This window comes from Drosophila erecta, unplaced genomic scaffold, assembly GCF_003286155.1.
Source record: "Drosophila erecta strain 14021-0224.00,06,07 unplaced genomic scaffold, DereRS2 tig00000021-arrow-pilon, whole genome shotgun sequence".
In the NCBI taxonomy this organism is placed as follows: Eukaryota; Metazoa; Arthropoda; class Insecta; order Diptera; family Drosophilidae; genus Drosophila; species Drosophila erecta.
The window spans coordinates 841,002-853,158 of NW_020825198.1; positions in this window are offsets into that span (position 1 = coordinate 841,002).

Consider the following 12,157-nt stretch of genomic DNA (forward strand, 5'->3'; position numbering starts at 1 on the left):
GCAGGTGTCTAATCCAACTGGCTGGCCAAGATTTGTCACCTCCATTGTGGCAGACTTGGCGCTGCTGGCGTCGGCACGACGTTGCCCCCTGATGCCCCCGGTTGCCACGAACCCCAACCGTGTGTTATCTTTATTTTCGAATCGAATAAATCATAACTTTTGCACCTTCTGGCACGACAAACTAGTTGGCGCACACCCCCAACACACCAAACACACACTTGGATTTCATATCAACTGGCCAGCAGAATGTATTTAAAATATATCAAGTTCAGACTAACATTTATAAATAAACCATAGTATGAATGATCATAAGAAGACCAGACCCTGCCTTCTGTTAACCCAAATTAAATTTTAATTATGCGACAATTCCGTAAAAGGCCGCCAAGTGGCTGGCCGATTTCCGGCTGGGGCTAATTATAATTATGTAAAAAATCGACAGACAGACAAGGCGTGGCTATTTTTAAAGCTCAGACATCGAGTCGTTGTCGTGTCGCCGTTGTTTTTGGCTTAATTGTAGCCCGATTTGTTAGCGGCCCAGCGCGGCACTCAAATGGGCCCACCAAAATGGCCAAAGCCATACCAAACGCGCATTCAAATCAGACCCAGCAACTGACACTGAAAAATACTACAAAGCCCCTCCAGAAAATAGCAGACCGATCGGGCTCCAACTACAAGGCACGCACAGCAACACGAGAAACACAACATTGGAACATTGCTGACATCCGGAGCTGCCCTGTCGCATGACAATTAGAAAAGGTTCGGCCACAGACGCCCCCGCACTTTGTAGTTTGCAGTGCGGTGCGGTTCGGATTGGGAGGCCGCCAGTTAAGACATTCACCAGTATCTCGGACAATCCTCGATTACCAATCGACTATGGCCAGACAGACTCGGCGGCGAATGAACCCTACCTTTGGCTCTAAAACTCTATGCAAATCGATCGATATGCGAAAATGTTTTTACCACGGCCCACTGACAAGCCGATTACAGTGACCCGTAAAAGTTTGTGTACTTACACACGTGTATCTGCGTTTCGGGTTAGATTTCTCCACCTCCTTTTGTGGGATTTTGAACATGTAAATACATATGCAAATGCATATACACGCTATAGATAGCAGTTAACATACAAGTTAGCTATATTAAACTAAAGCCAGAGATAGAGAGTTCTGATCTGATCCCATTTCCACAATTGTGATACCACAATTAAAACACATTCTAGTTCTAGTCTTATTGGAGCATCTCTCCATCTCTGGCAATTAAGCAACTGCACTTTGCTGTTAAAACATTTGCCCACTCGCCAGAACAACACACTTAAAATGTCAAAATTTTTGACAGTACCGCCCTCCTACACAGCCGCCCCCCCACAAACAAACAAACAAACACACGCATTTAACAAGAGCGCCAAATTAAGCCATAAATTTAGACGCCTTGGACCACCAGCCAAGTGGCAAGTCGGCAGCTCGGGGATGCAGGATGGGGGATGGTGGGGATCGGGGATCGGGAATCGGGCCTGTATGGCTGCAATGTAGCCAAATCGAATGGAAAAACAGCAACGCAGGGAGCCAGGTCCAAGTTGTCTGCAGGCAAAACGCCTCTGCAAGTGTGTCTTTTATTAGGATCTCGCATAACATCTGCAGCTGCGTCACAGTTTGGAGCTGGAGTGGTCCTCTATAAGTCTGCCTACCCTGAGTCGCCACCACGTCATCATCGTCATCCCACTCTCTCCCGCTTGTTTAATACGAAAATTCAAATTTAATTAGTCTTCAAGTGTAGAAGTAATATTTGTACAATCTGGTGAATTTCGCAGCTGCATCATCTGCATCCAAGGAAGTGGGAAGTGAAATTGTGGAATGGGAATACGATTGCAATGGGTATGGGAATGGGAATGGCAAGCGGAATGGGGACGACTGCTCGAATGACGACTCCTTGACTGAATGCCTAGCGTTGTTGATATAAAACTGTAGAGCAGCAAGTGGGTTGAACACTGAGAGCAAAATTCGAAAAAAACTATAAATGAACTACAAAATCCTAACACCAAAACTAACTTTCCGGCTCGAAGAACCACATACGCATATACGAGTATTTTTGCTGTGATTTGTCCACATACGTGTACTTTACACATGCTTCCATTTTGTAATCGATCCCAATTTTCCGCAGTGTTGACCACATGATTGACCGTTTGTCCGACTGCAACTGCACACATCTGCATTCCAGACGAGTCAACGGCTAGCGGCAGACACCGCCGCAGACTCAAATGCAGCCTGGAAACCATGGATGCAGATTCTATGGCTGGATCCAAAGCCAGACCCAGACCCAGACCCAGACCATGTGGGATTATGACGCGCCGGCACTCAAGGAGGGGCGATGGCGATGGCGATGGCAGTGCTCAAGTCAATTGACGATGAGCTCTTCTGTGCAGGCGGCTGGTGGCTTCTCCACTTCTCCACATCTCCATTGCCACATATCCACATCTGCAGCTCCGTTGGATTCTTGATTGGCTGCGAAGACGCCTCCGTTTGTCGTTCGCAGCAGTTCGCGACCCCGAACATCGCGTGTGACATTTGCTGCCCCTGCAATTGCAACTGCAACTGCAACTTGGCTGCTGATGCCATTGCTGATGCTGCACCACATTCATTAGCAGCCACTAAATGTTCGCTTAATCATTTCCCCTGCAAGTCTGTCACAGCTGCTTTCCGGGTGCTGGCTTACACACAGAAAAACAAGGCGTGAGAACAACAGCAGCATTGAATTATAGCTACAGCCGCTTTATGTGCAGTACTATTAGCACTGATATGTGCAAATCCTAATCATTTTCCCAGAGTGTAGAACTCGAGTGTCCCCCAGTTAGAGTTGAATCTAAAGTTAGACTCAAAGGCAGAGAGTCACAGTAGATGGCACTGTCTACAAATTGCCATCGGCGGAGCTTGTTGCAATCTTAAGTGAATTTATGTGGCAATCTGGTGGCGTCTCCGGCCTCCAATTTCTTGCTCACAGCCTGCCACAGTCCATGATGACTTCAATTAATCAGCTTAATGCGCTGCAAATGTTTAGGACTGAGATTGCAGGATGAGGATGCCGTTCTGGGATCCATCACAGGCCATAAACAGGATTCTAATTGGGGTTTTCAATTTCCACTAGCTTCAAGCCTAATTGAAAAATATGCAGCCTCTACTGTATTTGTTGGTTTGATAACCAAACTCGTAAACTTCAGCGTTGTGTACTTTACAGCAAAATTTATAGCACATTAGTTACCTGTTCGTTTTGGATGCCCTAAAAACGAAAGTATCTCTTCCAAGTATCTGGCTATGAAAGCTTATGTCAGATTGTGAAAGGTGCAAGGCCTCCAACACCAGCTGCAGGATTATATGACTTTATGGACTCGCGGTGGCAGCTGGCTGAAATAATTCGCCAAATACGCAGGCCGGTAAAACGTAAGAGCAAACATAGTATATATTTGAAATATCGGTCGAATGGCCATATAGAGCCAGCGACAGCGCCGCCATATGCCGCTTTATATGGCGGTGGCAGGTCGGATCGGATCGGATCGGATCGAAACGTGGCCAACTGTTCGCCCAGTGCTGACCATTTTGGCGTAGTTGCTTATTTTGCCGTTTTTGCATTTTCCGCGGCATCTACAGACATTGACAACGCACTTGTCGTCGTTTTGGGCGTGTTTTATGCACTTGTCGCGGCTCGTTGCACTAAACAGTTGCCTCAACATGGCCAACAAGTATGTTAAATGTCAATTTTGTGTCAAAACGCATTTTGAATGCCCCCATACTGCCGCGCCGAAATTGTCGAAGAAATCATCGAGGCCTCCAAATCACGCTGCCAGTTTAAATTTAAGGCTCATAACCCAGAGAAAAGTGTTCCCAAGAGCAGGCCCATTTCGTGGACTATAGCTGATCGTAAAATATGACACGCTGGTTATATCTAGAAGCCATAAACAAAGCTGAAATATTGGGCAACAACATTAGGACTATGGCAAACAATTTAAGAGTATATAAGCAGATTTTTATTTCCCCAGGGGACCTGGGAACTTTTATACTGATTTGGAATAGCTAAATCACTCCCTATTTAAGTGTATTTAAGTGTGAGAAATTTCAAATATGGTTGGAGAGATACAAATAATTTTCACATTTCGCTATAATCAAATCAAATAATCGACGAGCCCATTCAGGTGAGTGTATGAACAACAGTTGTGCCTGCCCCAAAATAGACGACAACACGCAATTTAACCCGTTGGCATCATTAGCAGCTCGTCGGGAAAAGCACCCCCGCCCACATTCCGTCCCCGCCCCCTGTGGGGGAAGAGGAAGCAGAGTGACATGTGGGTACCATTCGGGCAACCCCGATCCTCCAGAAATAGCGTGATAATCGCGGCACGCTCATCTGCCTTCTTTCTGGATCTTGATTTCCACTTCCGATTTAACTGGAAATGCATAAAAATCTTCCCTTCTTTTTTGGCTGCCAGGCCATGTGTGTGGTTTTCCGCCCCAACCGCCCCCCCTTTTTTCTGAAAATTTCCGCTGTCATGTGTGCCAAATGTGCAGCTGCAAAGGGGGAAAAGATATAGAACCAATCGACTGGCTGGCTACCTTATGTTTGATTTCATAAATACACGATATTCTCCACGAACCGGCGGCTGGGAAAAATATGGTAACATGTAACAGATGCGCGCCATATTGCGGCTACGGATCACGGACTGTTTTTGGACTCCGGACAACGGACTCCGGACTCCGGATAGCAGACTACTACTGCGAGTACGGGTTGCCCACCAATGGCATTGTTTATGAACTGCATCCGCAGTCAATAAAACATATACATTTTGATACTTATTCGTATACAAACAGCCTGGCCACGGGCCTTTGATCAATTTTCCCAGGAGTGGGTTTTCCGTTTTATTGATTGCGTTAGGTGGAAAATCATTGGGGTATAGGTACTCGACATTTAAATTCAGCTGCCAATTTGATATCTTTGCTAAAAAGAATAATACAAACTTAAAAGGAAACTTAAAAATGAAACTGACCATAATGTAATTAAACAAACTACGCGCTGTGAGATCTTTTAAGTAATTATGTTTACAACGAAAATTAGGAATATTCATTAAAACTTACCGAAATTGACATATCGTTTCTGCTTTAAAACAGAATATATGGATTCTCACTTCTTGAGCAGTTTATAGAAAAACACAAATGAGCACTTTACAATAGCAAATTTTAGTTTTCTCTTTTTGAACACCTTAATATAAAATGTACACTTTACAATATAAAATTTTCCATTACACTTTTTGAACACTTTAAAATAAAAAACAAAAATAAACACTTTACAATGGGAAATTTTCCTCTAATTATGAGGAATTACCTTCATTTTAACACACCAAGATGTTAAAATTTTAATACATTGATGCACATAAAATACCACAAAAAAAAAAGGAACATAAAAGATCGCGTTGAATTAAACGATTTAAATTGGATATCAAAACTCGCCGCAGACCACAAACACTATTTGCGGCGAGTTTTGCATCATTGCCAACACACCTGCATTTCTGCACGGCGAAGTAGGGCACGGCGGATTTAAATCACGGCGAACTTGTCGCATCGAGACACACACACACACACATAAAAACGCGCGTCACCCGCTTGAATGCCTAAATTAAAAACCGTAAATTCAGATATTATATTGCATTTTGCGTTCGCACGTTATTACTAACATACTAACTAGCCGACAATGCATTCATTTTAAGTAGAATAACTCCTTTTCGATGTCTATTTAACATAAAATTGGCAGCTGCCACCTTTTGAAGCTCACACACACACACGTGTGCACCGAAGCACGCGGTTTTTCACTTTTTGCAGGTGCTTTAATTACTCAAAATCGAAACAGAGAGATTGATTGAACAGAGAGATAAAGATTACTTAGTATTAACACGAGTTTTAACTAATTCCGCACGCTTTTAGTTTAATAAAACTTATTAAAACACGTGATGCCAAAAGTCAACCGTCTGAGAAAAGCGCAGCCAAGAACTGACGGGTAACGGCGAACTTAGAGGAAAGGAAGAAAAAGGAATAAGCGAGGATCTAACGGAACTTTGCTCTCTTTCGCTCTGATCATGTAAACTACTGGAAAATAGAGGACCATGGAATTTTACATAGGTAAATATGTACGTAAACTATAAATGCATATAAAATAATATCATTCTTATGTGTTAAAAGGTAAATTGGAGTGCTTTTATTATAAAATAAATTAAATAATATAAAATAATACGGCAAAATCACATAACATACACATTTAAATACATTTCTGATTTTAAAGCTGGCAATTTGACGTTCCCACTTTGAAATCCGCCCAATCCCTTGTCTTAAATCGTTAACCATTACCACTAATAGCTTTTAAACTGCTTGTGACCCTTGGGATTTCACGATCTGCATCCGATGCAAATCCCCAAGCATGCCAAATCGATCCCCTGATGGGCCAAAATACTGCCAATCAGAGGTCCCAGGCCCCAAGATCCCATTTCCCGATCCCAAAACCGCGAGGCCGGCGCTCGGGTTCAAAGAGAAAGACTCGGGTTCAAAAGAACCAGCGAAGCGAACTTAACTTGAGTTAACCAAGACGAACCGAGACAGGGCCAAATCCAATTCGATGGCCAGGCCAAAACCTTCGAACTCCAACTAACCAACAGGTAATCATGGCAATAACTTTAATATGTACAATGTGGGCTCTGCAGATCATTAAATCTGTATATACATTAAATAGGAATGACTATTTAGTTAAACACCATATACCACACATAATAGTATACTTATTTACACCGAATTGCAGTGAGTTTTCTCGCAGTGTAACGATCCTTGGCTCGACAAATTGCGTGAAGCGGCGCATTATGTTTATGGCTTTTGTTTGCTCTGCGATTGTTTTGGGGCGTTCAAGGGGTCAGGGGGAGTGGCAGCTGCTCTGACCTTGTTGGAACATCAAAACCATATCATTGGTATGCCGCCGCCGCCGCTTTTGGCCGACTGGCACTGGCGATCTTCAGTTTCGACTGCGGCAGCTTTTGCCGTTCGGTTGGTTGCTGCTTTTGAAAAATTGCACAAGTTAAAAACCATTTCATTGCATTTACAGGGTTTCACTTGCCTCCATCGGCGGTTGCGGTCCGCTGCCATTCGATTTGTTGTTGTCCCTGTTGCTGCACATGTTGTTGTTGCGTCTCGGCGGCTGCATTGTGTAATTTATATGAACCGGGCCAAAACGAAGGCGTTCGGCGACTGGCACTCAGAGAAAAATCCCCCTATTGATCCACTCTAAGTTACGTTATTCTGATGAAAATACTAGTAAGATTCAAGTTTTTCTTCATTTCATATATATTTTCTCATTACAAATTACATATGTTCGTTACTAAGTTGGAAAGCAATTACAACAATTAACCTGCAAGATCTTTTTCACAATTTCAAGTAACCCAAATTACGAATATCTTTTTGTCAGCTGGCCTAATTACTCATTCGTAGCTCTAGGCAACGAAAGTGATTTCACTCGTGGTCCTCGCGTATCTGCATCTCTTTTCTGCGAGTGTGCTGCACTGGCCATTGCCGCGGACGACTACGTGACCTCCAATTTGGGATCAGTTTCATGTGCGTTAAAGTGCACATGTTGCCCCTCCACCGCCCGCGATTCGGTGTGGTCCGCCGGCTACTTTGAAGTAGTGCCGCCTTCTACAGCGGGACACCCGAGTCGAGAAGGAAACCCAGTGCCGCCCGAAAGTTTATTCATATGCTAATTTAGCTGCGCGCTAACACACTAAAATATGGACAGTCCGGCGCACTTGTCGCTTTTCAGACTTGTGGCTTTGGCAGTGGGGCTTCGACAAATATCCAATTAAAATTGCTCAGCGCTGCGACAAATATTGACTTGCGGCTTTTCGGCTCTTTCATGTGGATGCCACCGATGGCACTCCCTTCGCCTCGAAAGAAAAGCGGCAGAATGGGTTGATTACTTTCATATGGAAATCGACTGACAGGCGGCCAGGGATTGAGTTCTATGAGTGCTCTGTTCCACATTTTGTTACTTAATATAGTAACATGGTAAGCGTGTTCCATTCTGCACTGAGTACTGCATCTAAATGGTTGGATTGGAGGCCTAGAGATGCCACTTCCTGCTAGCAATACAAGCCACGTTAATGACGCATCTCCACGTTTCTGGCCATAAAGAAAACAAAGTCGAAAATCTGTGTGCCAGCGTACAACTCTTTCAAGCGCCGCTCGCAGGTCCGCTAATTAAGTGTGGAATGTTGCAGCAATCAGCTCGCCCCCTTCGGGCCCCCAAGTCACTCGAGGTGGCCACAAATGGTCATTGAATGTGAGGGTCTTAATGAGGCCCCCAGCCAAGCAGGCAGTTACATTATATAAAAAAACGGGCCACAAAGGCTATCAACACACATGTGCGTGGACCATGGACCGCGTGGCGGGTGCGTAGCTCCAAAAACACGTAGCACAGTGAAGCGCGCCTAATGCGGACAAAGTTGAGCTCTGGCAGCGATCAGTTGTCCTAGCGAGGCTCCACTGTAGTCAGGGGCACTTCTAGGCGGCCCAGCTGAGTGTGATTATCGTGGCCATTGTTGCCCTGCGGTTTAATGTGATCTCATGTTGATTGATTGAGCACACCTGTGTGAAAGACGAACCAAGTTCGCTCGCTTTTGTTTCACTCCCATTATGCCGCCCAAAAAACCGATCTTGATGGATTGGATTGGATTGGAGTGGAGTGGAGGAGAAAGCTGGGGCTGCCAGCACGCAGCTTTCATCTGGGCCTTTGTGTTATGCAATTGTTAACATCGAAAGGAAACGAACAAAAAAGAAGGGGGGCAGCAATAATTATTAGGGGCCAAAGCCAAACAAAAGCTTGGCGTTTTGCTCCTCCGCGCTTCGCTGACTTTTTGACGGACAATCGCCGCAGTTGCTTTTCACGAGTATTGCTGCAGTAACTAGTATCGCAACTGCCGGACACTGTGGAGCTGCATGGGTGGCTCCCAGCCAAAGCCTTTGTTGCTGCGCCCTGCAATTTGTATGAATTTCAAATTTCTTCAGCATTGAATATGAAAAAAAACACCGAGTGAAACAGCAGCTCGGCCGACGCAGTCAGGCAGTTTGAATGAATAATTTCCGCAATTGCCGCTCGTCTTCCGCTCGGCTCCGTCTACAAAGATTCTGCCAGCACTCAAAAAAACACATTCAAGTAAGTAAATCATAAATTTCAACTGGATTTCTATCAATAAGGAGATTGAAGGAGGAGGTGCAAATGTGCAGAGAAGTTTTAAAGGTAACATACAGTCTTAACTTTCACAATTTTCTTTTGTAAGCTTCACAAATATCTTAAATATCTTCAGAATACTATGTAGCTTAGAAGAGCTTTGGGGATTTCTTATTAAATTTTAATAAAAATAAGTATACAGTGTATTTCCCGCCTATTCCTCACAGATTTTTCTGCCAGTGCACAGCTGCGGCTGTTTATCATTGTTGGGTTCTCTGCGCCAAATGAAAATGAACACGTGCGTCCGGTTGCTGCGGCTCAGCTGCTGCTGATGAAAATAAATACAAGTATGTGGATACCGTGCCGCATTTACGAGTGTGTGCCACCAGTGGCAGCGGTGGCAGCGGTGGCAGAAGCAGCAGAAGCTCCGCAGCCATCCAACAAATTTCACTTTATTGATGGGCACTGCACTTGAATTGCTGGGGCATCGCAAACGCGGGGGCCACCTAAGCACACACACACACACACACACACGGGCGATTTGCCACGCTTGGCGGCACAACGAGGCGTATGCGTGATTTGGCATTAGCATTAACAGGGGCAACAGCTGTTCGATGCAAGCCAGAGATCACACAACTTGCAGCACCTGGATTGCAGTTCGCCTTGTGCGAACTTAAATGCTAAGTGGGCAAAAGCGCAAAATGCGTGCAGATGACTTTCAAAGTGCCCTGAGCCAAATGTTAACTAGTACTGGGTAATAGAAAGTTTTTGGGAAGAGCACAAGGTTTAAGGAAGATCTCTGGACTGAGGAATGTGCACCTTAATCAAATGCCAAGTTCTCTAAATCGAGTTCAACATATGTCTGCATGGTGAGATACTCATCCAACTGTGCAGTTTGCCCCTGAAGTAGGAACCTCATTTCATTCATTGTCCGCGGCCAACAATGAAAACATCGCAATGATAAAACCTCGACGACTGTAGGAAGTGGCTACTGCATGTATCGCAAATAAAATGAGTGTACTCGTGGCTGGGTATTCATGTGTGTATCGTATGCACACATATCCCAGACCCCTTCCCAAAAAGCCCCATGTTGATTGCTCAGCGGAGCTTATCTGGAGCGAAATGACCCCAAAAATGCGATGGCAAGCGGCAGCAAGGAGTGGATTCGTCACGGATTCAACCCTGAATTTAATGGTTCACAGATTGCCATTTGCCGCGGTCAAATGATTGGCAAATCATACACTTAATTCCACGTCCAAGCAGTAGTACTGCCATTTGAAATGCTAGTTTTAATCTTAATTTTTATGATAAAAACTTAGGAAATCGTAGGCACACAGTTCGCCGAAATAGTCGTAATCACATGGGGCAGGCTGGCAAATAGAGCACTCACAATCAAAATTGCACAATTCAGGAATTTTGGGAAAGGCAATTCCAAAACGGAAAACCAACTGGCCGCACATGCTGCTCAGCTGTTTGCAATTACTTTTTGGAAGTGGCCGCGGCCACAGATACAAATCAAAGACATTGCCACAGTTGCGTAACAGCCGACACAACCCCATCTAGCCATAAGATCCAAGATCTGCGCTTCTGCAGCTGGGAAACGCGCCTTTCAGGTGGCAGCAGCGCGAAGATGGACTGCCTAGCGCCGGAACTAAGCGACTTCCGCTCCACTCGAGCAGCCGTTCAGCTTCTGGTGATTTCGTGCAGCCGTGCACTGAGAGAAACCACTGTACACTAAGCGTGCTGAGTATGTACTGAAATATCTTGTGATACACGAAGTAGTCGTTCTGCTGACTTGAGAGATTGGTCATTGGGAAATCCGTACCAATCATAGTAGCATTTCTCCCAGTGCCCAAGTGTGCGATCCTCTTGCTCCAGATTGACAAACAACACGTGTGACTGATGGAGTGAGCGAGTGAGTGAGTGACTGGCTGGGCAAGTGAGTGAATGAATGAATGAATGAACGGATGGATGGATGGACGACTCGCTGGGTGGGGAATGGGGCATGGGTGAAGTGCGCAGCGAGTGTGGGGCAATGGCAATCAATGTAATGTTTGTGCCGACACTGGGGCCCGGGCTCCCAAAGAGCAGAGACTCAGATTCAGGACCACAAATTGCTTTCAATTATGTTGCATGCGACTGTGCTCCCGTTTTTATGCCTCATTGTTGACGTGTCTCCGTTGGCAAGTTTTTACCCTCCTCCATTGCCCATTAACCAGCCATCGGTGCCATCCGTTCCATCTGGGCCATGTTTCGTGTTCTGTGCTGACGATCATCTCCGTGTGCCACTGATCAAGTTGCCTCAAGTATTTATCTTGCGACTGTGGCAACTGCACTCTCGACAGCACCATTATTGTCCCCATCATCGCTGTACGATGGCGCAGAAAGCGCACAAAACCTAGCTAATTTTGATCTTTTTGGCATCTAGAGGGTTGAGTAACTGCATCTCAATTAGGAACCATGCCTGGTTTTTGTGTGATATGTTAGAACCTAATGGAAATATATCAGGCTTATTCAGCATAAGTGCGTACCCCATCCACTGTGCCACACTTTTTGCCCACTTCTCTCTTATGACTGTGATTTTAAGCATCGGTTTCAGCATTAAAATGTTCCATTATATGACCACCAGCCCGATCCTCACCAGAACCGCAGCAAATTACTTGCGGAAGTGCGCCACGCCCACTAAAGTGCACGTTTGACTCATCTGGAGATGGGAGCTGGATGCTGGAAGATGGGTGACCATGTGGGATTCTGCGATTGAGTTACTCGGCATCATCATTATCATTATCGTCCTCGCAGCGATCCACTGATCGTGGATGGGGATCCCTCAGCTGCGTGCAAATGTGTGCTTTTAAAAACAAACTAAAGTGAAAATTATGTCAAACCTGTTGAGCGACCAGCCGGTCGTCGTTGCGATCTC